The following is a 16,324-nucleotide window of genomic DNA, read 5'->3' as shown; positions in this document are numbered from 1 at the left end:
ACAATGGTGGCCTTCAACAATGAAAGAACAACAATATGTGAAATCGACACATACCATTCCATAGATATCTCAATCGTTCATAAGTGTGAAAAGTTTGCTTAGTTTGTGGTAGAAATTATGACAGATAAAGTTTATCGTTTATTTAACAATAGAGAAATCCAACGAATGTTTATTTAACAATGGTGATCTTCAACAATGAAACTAACAACAATATAAGAAAACGACACATATCTTTCCCTAGATATTTTAATCTTAAATGTGTGTGCAACGTTTGGCCAGTTTCTGGTAGGAAGTATGGCAGATAAAGTTGATTGTTCATTTAACAATGGCGGCCTCTAACAATGAAAATAACAACAAAAGGTGAAATCGACACGTACCATTCCATTGATATCTCAATCGTAAATGAGTGTGCCAAGCTTGGTTAGTTTGTGATAGAAAGTATGGCAGATAAAGTTGATTGTTTATCTAACAATGGAGAAATCCAACGATTGTTTATTTAACAATGGCGGCCTCGAACAATGAAACTAACAACAATATGTGAAATCGACTGGTACCATTCAGTAGATATCTCAGTTGTAATCCGATGGGTATGCCAAGTTTGGTCAGTTGGTGGTAGAAAGTGTGGCAGATAAAGTTGATTGTTTATTTAACAATGGTGGCCTCTAACAATGAAACTAACAACAATATGTGGAATCCACACGTACCATTCCCTAGATATTTCAATCTTAAATGGGTGTGCAAAGTTTGGTCAGTTTCTGGTAGAAAGTACGGCAGATAAAGTTGATTGTTTACTTAACAATGGTGGCCTCTAACAATGAAACTAATAACAATATCTGAAATCGACACGTACCATTCCCTAGATTTTGTAACGTCCATTAACCAGATTATATCCGTTTTTGCTTAATTTTTGAACTGTTTATTTTATATTTGATTGTTTTAATTTTATTAGTTGTATATGTTAACATTGGTGACGGTGGCGCCATCTATCGTTTTAGACACAAACTGTTTGGACGTTCTGAATAACCTTAAAGGAACACAATTTCTTTCTTTCATTTTCCGTGGTGTTGAACTTTGAATTTTTCTTTCAGTTTTGTGAGTAATGTAGAGATTCTGAATTAAATATCTTACGGTTGCGGATGTAGTCTTTGAGTACGACTCCATACTTATCCCAGAAGAATGTTTCAAACAGTTTTTCAATCTATTTCTGTGTCTTGAGCTTCTTGGGGCGAGGGAGAAATGAGTGCTACTACTCCATTGACTGTTGTTTCGTTTCAGGATCCTAGTGGTACAACCATATGTCATCCATGGTTACTACTCGTGAGCGAAATGATCAGCATTACATTCAAACTTGAAGAAGACTTCCCTTAATGCCGACACTCTTTTATTCTTCTGACAGATTTTTTGGGAACCCATTGTGTCGAGAACTTGCGCATACCCAAGCCATTCTGAATTATACTACCGACGCGTTCCAAAGAAATGCCCACAATCTCTGACACAAGTTTTACTGAGACGGTAAAAACTGGGGAAGGGGGTTGCAACCAGACCTCAGACTATATAATAAGTACATCGTGAGTTTATTATCTATCTATTAAAATGTTACAACAACAATTAAAAGCGCCTGAGCTCCAACCTATAACTTTAGCTTTCAAATCTTTCATTTACGGTTATGTGTGATTTTACGTTTAACCGAGACAAACATTTTAAGTATTTGTACTTTAAATAGTCTAAATTAGTTAACTATATCTTTCTCATAAAGTTTATGATAAAAAATTATTGTTCAAAGCCTTTGTATTTTAATAAGCCTTCTCTAAAATCAATGCATATGAATTGTTCTTCCATCTTTCGAGTTCTTTTAAACTATATGTTGAGGACGTTTATATGTTTGTGGTCAATCTTTTCGACAATGAGGTCTCGGAAACTACACGCTCTAGAAAGATGACGTTTTCACTGACCGATTGCAAATTTTGCGTAGATTGTCCAGTTCTAATTGAATATTTAAAAAACATGGCCATTATTTCTTTATTACATTTTTTAGGGTACACTGGAAGCGTTGAAATTAAAAAAACTAAAGCATCATATCCTACGCATTATACATTCCAACACCACATTGTTGTATATTGTGGTTGTATATGTCTCAGGCGTTTGTTTCATGGCCAAATAATAGCGAAAAAGGAAGGATAACCATTTCTCGAGTCTAAGATAAATCTTTATTTTTTTGAGTGTTTTGCCCAATGAACACCATATATAACTGACGCAAGTTTGTATATGTAATGTATTGTATATATTAATTGTATATTAATTGTATATTAATTGTATATGTAATGTATTTGCTTATTACATACTGCATACAAGAAGAAAGAAAACACTGGTCATACATGAATTAGAAACCCCAACCGGAAGTAGGCTCAAAACTTGCAAACGGTGCGAGATATTGAGAAAAAATAATCGAAAAAAATCTCCCCTTTATGATACCCCTTGCCGATTTTTTTTTAAATCAAGACGTCTTTCACTTGTGTCTGTAATGGGACACATGTTGTGAGGAATGAGAAGGAGATTTATGCTCATATGCGAATGATGCGCTGTGTAGAGAGCGCAGGTTCAGCTAGTACACTTTAAAAAATGTATAAATAATAGCGTAAATTCTTTTTGTCACTCAAAATCTGGGGTGACCTAGGAACCACGGCCCCAGGTTATATGCATTACTGGCTGAAATGCTGCAATTTTCAAGAATAATGTCACAAATTGCATCCATGATTTCGGGAACAGTCACTGGATGTAAAGTCATCCTGGGTGTAAAGCATAATTTGTTGAGAAACCGCCACGTTTGAACTAAGCCATCACTTCTTCATCACTGTACATAATGGAGGAGAGTCCCGTAGTGTTTCACTGATTTTCTCATTAATTTACTTTGGTGACTATCCTTGGTGGAACAAAAATGTTATAATAGTTGTGATCTGGATGTTCATGATAGTCGCTGTTTGGACACACATAATCACTTCAGAGGCATGAGAAAGCAATAAGAATTTGATTATGAATATGAAAATTTGTTGAAAACTTGTTTTTCAAAACTACAGTTTCATCTTTCTACCTAGTACCTAATTCCTTCTAGGCTGGATTACGAGCTTTTCAGCAGCCCCTCCTAAATTATATATATATACGCAGCATATAGTACTAGATGAATTTGTTACTTGTAGCAAACGCGACAGTAATAGTACGTCTGGTACGTAAAAATATACTGCACTTTTTGATTACAATATGCCACTTCCAGGGTTTCTAGATTATATTAAAAGCAAACTTTTCAGATAGGGAGCCACTTCAAAATCTGTGTAGAACACCAAAATGGCGCCTATTCAAGATGGCCGCCATCGACTTTTTAAAATTCACTGTATCTCAGGTTCTATACTTCCGATTTCAATTTTCTTTTTTTTTATTTAAAAGCTTATAAAAAGTAGAAACCTCTTTATCATTACACATTTTTCCCTAAACCTTAAGGTTTCCACACAATTTTGAAAAAAACTAAAAAAAATCACTTTCTACACCAAACATATTGTCTAATAACTATTTTATAACTCGGAATTTCACTTTTCGACCTCAGTAGACAAAGAATAACCTCTGTATCAGCTTTCCATCGAAGGCATACAAGTTCCACTTTGTTGCCAAACTTCCTGGATAATCGTCGTTTAATAGGCATATACTTACGTATAAGGGATCGAGCTATTTTTAGTGAAATTCGCGGGTCTTATTTTAAAGATTTTTGTGCATATTTTTATTGAACCCTTTTAAGTTCAATTAATGTTATTATTATTATTTGACACTATTAATATAACACTGATTAATTATACGTGAAAAACTTTATTATTGAAGCTTAGTTTTCCTTGTAGTCCCACACATCTTCGTGCGACACACTGCTGGAGACTGCTATTACTCTTTGATAAACAATTAAATGCTTGTAATGAACGATCGTACGAATGTCAGTGAAATTCATAGCTCTTGTTGTAAGGGTTTCCACATTGTTGGCCCTCATTACAGTTTGCGCAAAGTAGTGTGCAAGGAACTTTGGCCTTTAAACAAGAGCATCGAACGCGATATGACACAGCACATCTGCACTTGACCAGTTCTGTACATGCTTCCCAAATAGAAGACAGAAATGAACAAATTGGCATTCATTCTCCATTAACCATAGTCCATCCCCATCCTTCCCGTCCTGGAATGTTGGCTCCGACTGAGCAGGCCCGACCCCAGACTTGTTCTGCCTGATATGCTGAACGGAGACAATGTTGTCTTAGTGCCTCTTTAGTTGTGGTAAGCTTTGAAGATTTCGACCTTTTGAAGTAAAGAGGATTTTTCTCACACCGTTAACTGATAAATCTTCGACTTCTTTGTAGTACAACAAAACAACGAACTTCTCCAGAAGTGATAAAGTTTCTTCAGATATAGAATCTTCCGGAACAGAGATAGCATGAAAGATTTTTGTAGCCTCTGAAAATGATTTCCATACATTCCAGGAAGCCTGTTTCCCTTTCATAGCAAATGATGTAGTTACATCTGATCCGGTAGTCCTTGCAAGGCAACAGCTTTATCTTCACCAATGCTTTCAAAGATAGCGTTAATACTTATGAATCTTTGAGACTTACCAACTTCAAAAAGAAGTCATAACTCATCAAGAGAAGCACTTTTCAGATTAATGAAAAATGATATTACCAAAACAACTACATGGTATCTACTGTGTAAATTAATATTTTCTTTGCACCATGCAGAACACTATCTTGAGCGTACAGAAGTATCCTTCCATCTGCTTCTTCCTGTTGTCTGCATTCGACTCCATCGAGTGATGTTTCTTCCAATCTAGATGAACGAATGATGCCATCAATCTCAGTGATTACGTGAGTCCAGCCAAACTTCAAAAGTGCTTGTTCTCCAAGTAACTTAATGATTCTGTCTTGTTCTGACTGCATGAGAGAAAGTCATTCCATTTTTGGGGTAGCATGTTTCCTGGTGCTACTTGGCGATGAATTCCAGCATCTCTCTTCTCTCTAACAAACTTCTTTAGGCAAACTGTTGAGTAAGAATCCCATGATATATGTACTCTTTTTGCTTGAAACTTTGCAACATCCTTAAAAATTCTGCTTTTTGAACTCCGTACTACAGTATTCTCCGAAAGTGCGTGATATTTTGGGTGGAAGTATATACTAGTGCTGAACCATCTTAAATAATTGTGTCACAGAAACCTTCAAACTGTGGGGCCTCAGTACTTTCTTCTAATATCTTGGTTAGCAGATATTTCTGACATGCTTGCAAAACTCCATTTGAGGAAAGAGAGGATGGAGCAGAAGTGTTCTCATATTCAAAAAACTTGTCCAAATGTAACTCTCTGTTTTGGCTTACAATGAAAGCTCTAGAGAAAAGTTAATCATTTCGCAAGTCAGAAATAATTGCAGAGGAAATATTTTACATATCCGAATATCTTTGTTCCAATCTTTCGCAGTGGAGCATATATACTAACATTTGTCTCTGTAGACAAACGTTCTTTCACATAATTGTTATATAATTCTAAAGCAGTTTCCTCTGCATCAAGTAGAGCTTTCACTCTCTCTGTATCCATCACAACCTTTATGTCCCAAACTACAAGATCGGAAGCGTTAAATTTAAAAGGGTTTCCGAAATCATGGAAGCTTTCTTCTAAGGCTTGTTTCTTGTACTGAAACTTTCTCTGGTAAGCAGCATATTGTTCATGGTGAGCCCTACGGTCGGTAATGTTCGTTTTGTTCTGGGCCTCAAACTCATTTACGATTGTAACTAATTCTGGTCCAGCAAGCATTCACCTTGTTAACATTGTTCTGTCTTGCAATAGACCTATGGCACAACCATCTCCTTTTATTGCAGCATTAATTTGCTCATGAGCTTGGTCTACAGCGAGTGCAGGAAAGGGATTGTTTGTTTTGTGAATCACAAACTGACCATTACAAAAGTATTTGTGTATAATGGGTGCTGTGTCTTTCAGCTCTTCCAAGTCTTTTATATGGACTAGCAACCAACGTGCATAGTGGTAATGGCCCATCAAGAAAAACCAAGGTGTCTATCTTTTTTAGTGTTTGGATGAAAAGTTTATAGTTTCCTTGCCTAATCGACCTAACGAAACACAAGATGAGTATCTCCAAGTTTAGAATTAAGATCCAGAATCGGAACGTTGGCCACCTGGAACGTTTTTCTTCAATCTATTGTTCTAATGCGACCTCTGGGTTGTCGTGTGCAAATGCATCCTTCAGTAGACTGTACAAAATAGCAGCTGTAATTTGATGAATTGTTCTTGCCTTTGTTACGTGAATAACTTTAAGAGTTGCTTCTGATACTGCTTCTGTCTTGAATCCAGAGTTTACTACTACATTAGTCCAGCCACTACCCTGGAGAATCTGTCCTAGCACTTTTAGAAATGCCTGTTTTATATGGAACGGTGCAAACATGACTACAAGCCTCGATTCACCATATGACTACAAGCTTCGATTCACCGATTTCTCTCTTATGAAGCGTGCAACAGAAGCAAATGCCATGCTTTCGCATACAGAGCTGACCGCAACTTCTCTTATTGTGCTTGGTGCCCGTAGACAGTTTGTCAGATTTGTATAGCACTTTCTGTGGTATTCCGCTTCTTTAGAACTAAATCACCACATTCAAGGAATGCTTTTAGTTCTATGTTATTGGAGACTTCTGCACTTCTCTTCAGTTTTCGTCTTGAAGAGAAGCAACCTTAAAAAAAGGTCTACGAATTCCACTCGTTTGCTTGCATATAAAACATATTTCATTTGAATAGAAACACCAGTGTAACGGCTAGACGGGGTTATGTCTTCATCAACCTCAGAAGGAGTACGTGGATTCTCTGATCGTTTCCGTTTCTTAGTCCTATTAAGTTTAGTTTTATTGAATTTAAGAGCACACTTTTTATGCCACTTCGCTTTGTGTATTCTTAATGTTTCCGCAATTCCATCCCCGTCATATAACTTCTCTAAATCCAAATCAAGAGGCACCTCTCCTATCATCTAGAATTCGATTAAATTTGCTGCAAGTGTCTTGTAGCCAGCACCAATAAGTGGTTTTGCCTTGTGCAACGCTGGACAAACCAAGCCTTCATCTGTAGCATTCTGACAAATGCAACATTTAGTCCAGTCTATGGCTCCATGAGTTTGATGTTCTAAGCTAATATCTGCCAGCTGTAGTCGTCTTGAAGCCATCTAAAATTAATTTAACCTGTTAAAAATCAAGAAAAAAGGATTAAGTTGTATGAGTGGGTAAAATATTAAAGAAATAAAAATATGAGAATACATAGGAAGAAATATTCAATCATATTTAAAGAAATTATAAAATATAATCCACAAAAAATTACTTCAGATTACTTTCATGACAGGGAACATTCAAAATTTAGGAAACTTTATAATAAAGAAAAGAATGTAGATTAACAGAGAATTTTCAAAGAATAATAAAATCTTCAAAATAAGACTTTCGCGAACTTCACTAGAAAATAGCTCGATCGCTTATACGTAAGTAAACGCCTATCAAACGACGATTATCCAGGGAGTTTGGCAACGAAGTGGAACTTGCATGCCTTCGATGGAAAGCTGATACAGTGGTTATTCTTTGTCTACTGAGGCTGGAAATTGAAATTCCGAGTTATAAAAAGTTATTAGACAATATGTTTTGTGAAGAAAGTGATTTTTTTCAGTTTTTTCAAAATTGTGTGGAAACCTTAAGGTTTAGGGAAAAATGTGTAATGACAAAAAGGTTTCTACTTTTTATAAGCTTTTAAATAAAAAAAGAAAATTGAAATCGGAAGTATAGAACCTGAGATACAGTGAATTTTAAAAAGTCGATGGCGGCCATCTTGAATAGGCGCCATTTTGGTGTTCTATACAGATTTTGAAGTGGCTCCCTATCTGGAAAGCTTTATTTTAATATAACCTAGTAACCCTAGAAGTAGCATATTGTAATCAAAAAATGCAGCTTTTAGGCTGTATCTGGCACGTACCAGACGTACTATAATTCAATTTAGGTTTCAAAAGTTGCATTGAAAAATATTTCATGTGCAGACGTTACTTATTTGTTAGTTACAAATTTTACTTTAAATAAGTTTATCATATAGGCCTAATATAAAAACAACAACGAAATACACAATGTAAAGTAAGGCAAACATAATAAATGTCATTTTTGGTGTGAAAATAGCCGCCCCCCCGAAAATATATCTGCCCCTCCTTTGCCCCCCTAGGAGCTTATAGCTGGCGTCGTCACTGCTCTCAACTGTTCAGGTACCAGCGAAATCGGAGTCCTCGAGCATCATCTCTCCCCTCGTCAAGTCCGCACCGTCTCCAGCTTGTAGAAAGAGGAGAATAATGCAGTGCAAACTCTGATACCGGGCAATAGTCATTAGAGGTGGTTTGCAAATCGAACACAACAGTTGGAGGAAACACTATATTTTCTAGGTAATTGTCAAATTCAAATTCGGTTCAACATAAATGAATCAACCTCACTTTATACACTATTAAAAAATGCCCGTTCTTCGCACGGGAATAATAGGTTTATGGAAAATATTTGAATCCTTTTCCACTTCAGAATACGTATTTCAATAAAAGCGTAATGATAGAAATATAAAAGATATTCTACTTTGGGCATAAATTTTGAAACACCCTACACCCACAACATACGCCCTTTTATTCAAATAGATATGATTCTTTTTTTTTAAAAAAAAACAACTTGGATGGTTTCTAACTACGTTCCAAAAGTCATTTCAAATTTGTCAACCCTTTTCACGATCCCGAAAACTACTAATTTGACACTAATCTCAATATTTCAAAATATATATATATATATATTTTACAGCTCCTCTATCGATGGGCCTAAACTTAAACAGCATTGGGAAGCATTACTATTGATTTCACCAACCCCAAGAAACTATGGATTGCACACTAATATCGGTTATTTCAAATTATTTTTACATGTCACCTTTTCCAACTCTGACCCATTTGACTGTCTTACTTCCACAATTATTATTATTATTATTATTATTATTATTATTATTATTATTATTATTATTATTATTATTATTATTATTATTATTATTATTATTATTTTAGATAGTAAGTGGAAACTACCAAGTGAAATTGCCCCTATGGTTTTGATACTAATCTCGGTCATTTTTGATATTTTATTTTTCATTCCATGTCGGTGGGGGCTGAAACTGGAGGGATGTGAATATTTAACTCAGCGATCCCGAAAACTGTGGATTCCACATCAATGTAGATGATTTTCGATTATTTTTATATGTTCTCTCTCTCTTTCACTCCCATTGAAAGGCTAGGGAGTCTTCTTTTCAAGGGTGTAAACAGGGGTAAAAGTGGATCTGAAAAGGTAGGATACTTGACGTCACGCCTCCCCCGTGTCTATGTTTTCCCATTATATTTTTTCAGAAAGTGGGGGACGCCACAGATATTTTCTGGAAGTGAGGGTATGACGTCGTCCCGCATTCCCCCGCACTTTTACCCCTGTTTGTAACTAATATGTATATCAAGTTTTGTTAAAATTGCTCTAGGCATTCCAGAGTTATGCTTAAAATACACACACACATGATTATAGAAGATTTTCATAAGAGGTCCGTAAAACAGTATTCCATAACAGCAGAGGGTCAGTGTTATCAGGCGATGACCAGATTTGGGACACTCGTCAAACTAGCATAACTTCGCGATTCATCTATGTATAGTGATTGTAATGTCGTTATATTACATCCCACTGAGGAATAAGTATTTAGCTTACCAAATAAAGATTTTTACTTACTTAAACGTGTTCCAATTTTAGTGTTATATTATTTTTTTTTAACATTTAACAGAAACCAGAATAAAAGGATATTGATTGTCTCTTGAATGAGATTTTCCTAATGACTGAATTTCTTAGAGAAGGATTGATTTTCCCTTGAAAAAACTATAGAAGATTGAGTCGTCCATTGCTGAAACGGCTCTCATCTATTTACAGAAAATCCCAGAAACCGCGAAAAACTGTAGGATCGATGCGTTTAGTAGAACTGGAAATATTTTTATGATGTTCAAGTTTTTCATATGAACACGATGAACTATTACCAGTTCTACAAAACATTCAGATCCAATTTTGTTTCTAAGTTTTTTGCGATTTTCTGTAAATGAATAAGAGTTGTTTTGGAACTGGGTGACTCTCATATATAAGAACCAAATAGTGTACTACCTACGTATGAGCCAAAATCGAAAAGCTTTTTGTAAAAATAAATAAATAAATAAATAAATAAAAATAAAGTAAGGGATATTTTTTGTCCTGTTGGCATATTTCTCGGGACATCAGGCGACTGTCCGAAAAAAAAAGGAATAAAGCCATTATAAACGGGACGTCTAATCACCCTATCATCAGAAACTTTGAGAACTCTTGCACTAGAAAATTATAAACTAAAAAAATACAGTTTCTGAGTTGCTTAAAGTAGTATGGTTTTATAATTTGGATTATTAAAGAAAAGCTAATATGATCCAGATTAAACCATGATAGTCATTAGAAAATAAGGTCGTTATAGAGACAACAAGGATTTCTATTCCAGTATATATATATTCCAGTACAGGGTAATTCAAAACAAAATCGACAGTGTTTGGGAGGTGATTCCTGACACCAAGATAAGGTGAAAAGTATAGACCAACCTGGATGCACAAATGCTTCCTTTCGGAGTTATAGGCGGCCGAAAACATGAAAAAATGGATTTTAAAGGTCCATAGGTCCAAAACTATGGCATCTACCGTAGTCGCGTCAAGGCTTTACTTATGAATTAATATGTGTCCTATCCAAAAATCCACGTTTGAGAATCCTGCGTTACTTTCGCAACAATTTTTATAGAGGTAGTTGGTGCGTGCTTCAAATTTTATGCTCGTAGCTAAACTCCTAGAAAAATTGTTGTGGAAGTACCGCAGGATTCCGCATATATATTCGGAATATATATGTGGAAATACTATAACGATATTGTGTATTTTATCATTACTTGTATTTTTAACATCTTTACTTGTATTTACGGGCAATATGTGTTATTAAAATACGCACAAGCTAGCTAAAAGAAGAAGAAGGAAATATAAAAACTAGAATTAATTTTCTTTCTGATATTATTATTGATGATTGATATTCTGTTAACATAGCAATCTGACGATATGTGTTATTAGTCGTCATAGCAACGAAAAATATAACAAAAGGGTCCATTTTATATAATCTACAAGTATGTTATTTAAAGTGTGTAAATGTTTCCTTCATTATTTATTATAATAAAAGGTAATATCAAGATGGATTGTTTATGTGGATTTTGGTAAAATAGTAAACTATGTGTTAAGACATATTCGAACTGTGGGCTATAGTGTAATGCTTTATAAAAATATACGAAAAATTGCGTTATAGTACCGCATATATATTCGTTATGGCTTCTTTTTACTTTTCGTTGAATCACGATTTTCGATACGTTCCACAAATCAAGGATGTTATAAAATAGAGAATCTGTCTATATTTTCTACAACAAAATCGTGAAGTCATAAATCACAGTTTTGCCACCCCACTCTGCCCGCTCCGCCAAATAAGATCGCAATGTTTTGAGCAAACATTCATGATAGAAACGAGAGTAGCCAATCAGACTCGGTTGTGGAGCCGATGCTCGTTTGTGTTTTTTTTTAGCTTCGTTGAATTAATATAATGAAAATACATATAGACAGATCCTCGATTTTATAACATCCTTGCCAGAGATAGTATTCTTTTTTTAAAAAATATGTAGAAAAACAAATGTTTTTTATCATAGAAAAACAAAGACCTAAATGCTAATAGAAGCTCTAGATTTTCCAATCTAGCGTACTTCTCCTGAGTTGGGGATAATATAAGCTGTGATGATTTCACATTTTTCCCAGAGGCAGTGGCGTATTTAGGGGGGATTTCTGGGCTTAAGCCCCCCCCGAAAACTTACTTACTATAGTAAAGCATATGAAATATCTTGCAGAATTTTCACATTTTCAGGCAAAGCCCCCCCCCCCCCGAAAGTTAGCAAAGCCCCCCGAAACAAAATCGTAAATACGCCACTGCCCAGTGGTGAGATTTCGTTATATAAGGGCAAAATTAATATTGTGAGAATACTCTTAACTCACATTGGTAGGGCGACCGTACGTCCCGTTTTGACCGGGACAGTCCAGTTTTACGTGCGTGTCCCGTCTGCCCCTTCAGTAGATAAAAAAAAGTATTATTTGTCCTATTTTATGCAAGTGAAAGAAGTAAATAACAAACCCAGTAACTTTACCTGTTGTAAATGTATAAATAATTAATAATAACAAAGAGTCAAGAATTGAACTGAAATTCCGTATATTAAACATGCTTGAAAGGCAGCAAACTTCTATGTACCTTTCGCTTTTTTTAAATAATTATCGAATTGCTTGACCCTGCCCTGTAACAAAGATAGAGAAAGGAGGGAGAGTTTTGATATCAAGGCGCTGATAAGAACAAAGGTAGGCATTAAATTCCCATAGGCTCTTCTGAGAAATACTTCTGGAGTTCTTCAGTTCAAAAGTCAACTTCTCACATAATGTAATATCAAGGATTCGAGCTAGGGAAAAGGAGCAAATGCAGACAGCATCATGTCCTACTATATTGTAAGTTAAATGCTGTTTATATTATATAGCTTATATATATTATGTTATATGTATTAGGTATTGCTAAGGTAAGCAGGAACTAATTTACGTACTGACCTGTTTCTCATTTCTTATGATTTTTAAAAAGACGGAACCTGTCCCGTTTTCAGCTGAAAATTTTATGGTCACCCGACACGCTGGGCAGGCTCGGGATTTTTGTAACTCCGACCGGAAATCCTCTCCCCGAGCCATTCCTTGAAATCGTCACTGCATAAAACCGTAAAGTAACTGGTAGCCTATACTGGAATTCGAATCATACCAACCCCAACCGGAATTGATCCCGCGATCTCTAGCATTAAGTACGGTAACACATCCCCTGTCAAAAATTAGATACAAGGTGTAAGTAGAATAATCTCCACTTGTACCCCACTTTCAATTACTGTGTCGCCTTTTTCAATTAGTTTCTGTACTTACACTTTTGGTACTTTTTGTACATACTGTCGTTGAAGTCATGAATATTGTAATTACTCTAAGTACTCTCATTGAAGTAATAAATTGAAGTACAAAGGTTCAATTGTAATTGAACTTGAATTATTACGGCTTTTTTTACCGGTACTTTAGGTACAATTACTGACATGTAATTATGCTGTACCGGATCGTAGTCTCATTACTCCGTTGTTGCCTTTTTTGCGTATGTAACATTGAAAGTACTTAGTGTTTTGTACTTATACTCACTATCTGTAACTAGTATTACTATGTCTACTTACTGTATTGCCCTTTGAACATATGTAACCTCCAAAGTACTTACACTTTTATTACTTGTATGCAACTTACCTTTTCACGTATGTAGTTTTATTGCCGAACTGTAATTGAAGTTCATAAGTACTCGTAATGTACCTTTTATTTGAATTAAACTTGTGATAGTATGCTAATTACTAACCTTTTGCCATTAATATTAACATACGGCTCAAGGACAATTACTTACCCTCCATACTCACCCTTCCAGGACAGCAGGAAGCATTTTTTCTTCTTTGAAGACCATTAATTTCCAAGGTCAAAACCTGGTCGGTTTAACTGCTTCTTACTCTCTTATATTCATATACGGAGTTGATTTGTATGTAAGAAATATAATTAGTGATCTTTTGTAATTGTTTGGTAGGGATTATCATATTTCTACTTTTACATAAGTTCAGAATAATTTTGTTGCGTGTAATGACAACATTTAAGTACATAGGGTATGTATAAAGAATTAGTAATAAATTAATTTAATATTTAATTGTATTACATGGATGTGATACAGCATAGTAATTCTCTTTACTTGGTTGGAAGAGAGGGGAAAAAACGTGAATGAATTCTTTGGCGATTAGCACGCGGAAAGACGGAACGGAAAAAAAGGATGAAAAAATCATTTGTTTTTTCTTTGGCGCAACTGAATAAGGTCGCCGAGGGTTTATGTTAATTTATTTTTTGTTTCGTATTGTTTTTGAGGAAACTTACATCTTTGAAATGTCTGCAGAATGTAATTTATATGAACTCATGTGAATGTACCACCATAGTCGCTTAGTTATATCTATTAAGAAAACGATTATACAGGTACAATAGCAGGGACAGCTGATTGTGTTTTCTGTAACAGGTAGCAAGGGTTTTATTCACTTTTTGTTTTTCACTCTCTCTTTCTTTCTCTCTCTCTTCCTCTCTGAATGTATATGTGTGTGTGTTTGACCTTCAGAACTCTTACACAAAGAATTTATATATATATATATATATATATATATATATATATATATATATATATATATATATATATATTACCCGTTAGGAAATATATGTTATATATTAGCTGGAGTAGTTGGGGTATTCTGATAAAATATATTTCATTATTTAACTGTACATAAACACACAAATAGTTAATAAGACATATTATGAAGAATGAAAACACACTTATTTCTTACTGATTGTGTATTATTGTTTGACGTAAAGATATGTACGTGTTTGTATTTCGAAAGTGGAATGAAATATTTGAAGTTTTACGTTTAACGAATATACCGGCTAAACTAAAGGAGATGGCGATGATGAGAAATGAATGAAATAGTGGAATGGAGAAAGTGAGAGGAAACAGGAGAACCCCGAGAAAACCCACGAGCACGATGTTTGTCCACCACAAAGTCCACACGACGCGAGCTGAGATTGAACCAAGTACCCCTGCACCAGAGACGAACTTTACCACTGAGTATTGCAGATTTTGTTTGTATTTGAGTTTACTTTTTTACGATTATATTTTCGGATAAATTAGAGGAATTAATAAAGTATACATTTATAATTTGGTGGAACGAGAATGAAGGAGGACATGGGAGAACTATTGGCACAATATTTTGTACTAGAAATACACTTGAAATAAACGAAAGCATTTCGTTTCAGAAGTGACTTAGTTTATGGACAGTACTATTTACTGCTTACGAAGTTTTGGTACCAAACATTTTATAAGGAAAGAAACGTATTGTAGGTAAATAATGTTGCAAGCGTAACATGACACAGTTAGCGGATAAAATTCTGAATATGGAATTAGATTTTTATGTATCTGTATACATAATACAGTAAGTTCAAGGAAATGGATCGAAAATAATAAATTGTGTTATATTATTGAAGTTGAATTGAATTTCAGTTTAGCGTCCGTTTTAACAGCGAGGCTATATGAGACGTAGATCTACTGATTAACGTGGAATTTGAACCACATGAGCCCACCGGGAATCGAATCCGGGTTTTTGTATGCTTACCGCTTAGCCACGGAAGAGCTTATTATTGAAGTTGATTGCTTGACTGAAGGATATTGCTTTTAACACTGAAAACCTACAATTATTTTCCACTGAGAGTTCAATAGCGACTATATGTATAAAAAAAATAGTTTAGTAAAGGAGATATATGTAATGCACGTTAGGACAACTTTGGTATCATCTAATCAGTGTAGGTAGCGACATTAATAGTGTGTTTGTTTCTATTAGGATTAGCTTTGTATACAAATTGAAATATTCAATTTACAATAAGGGATACCACTTGGAACACTATAGTTTTACAGCGTCAGGTAGAAGGCAAACAGCAGCACAATTGGCGACAACTATTAGCATGACTAAATTATAGGATATAGTGTGAATGAGAGACCGGGATGCCTTGTGTATGTAATAATAATAATTATTATTATGGTTAATTTTTACACCTAGAAAATTATGCAATTAACATTTCATAACTGTTTTGAGGGTTGCATATGATATTCACAGACAGCCTGATACGTTTTTAGTTGAGAAGTGTGCTTAAGTATTGAATGTGTTAAACTATTTTTTTCGTGCTTTTGAATTAAGAATAGAATATGTTAGATAAACTAGAAATATTTTCACCCATTGCTATGCTGTTGCATTGAAATACTGAATTTAATTATTTCTGGAAATTGTTGATTTACTGTTTTTACTGGTTCTTTGAATGACTAAAATTTAAGATCAAGGCTACATGAGAAGGGTACTGTTGTTTAAAGTGGAATTTGAGCTATTACTGTGATTTATAACCGAGGAACGTAGTCCATTTAGAAATAGGAAGAGGTGGACTTAATTCCAAGCAAATGAGAAGTGGCTTGTTTTAAGATAGTACTGGATAAAGCATACCCTTTAACTGGCCTACACACTGTCTACATGATG

This window comes from Thermobia domestica, chromosome 13 (genome assembly GCF_964235325.1).
Source record: "Thermobia domestica chromosome 13, izTheDome1.hap1.1, whole genome shotgun sequence".
Lineage (NCBI taxonomy): Eukaryota > Metazoa > Arthropoda > Insecta > Zygentoma > Lepismatidae > Thermobia > Thermobia domestica.
This window is presented reverse-complemented; position numbering follows the sequence as displayed.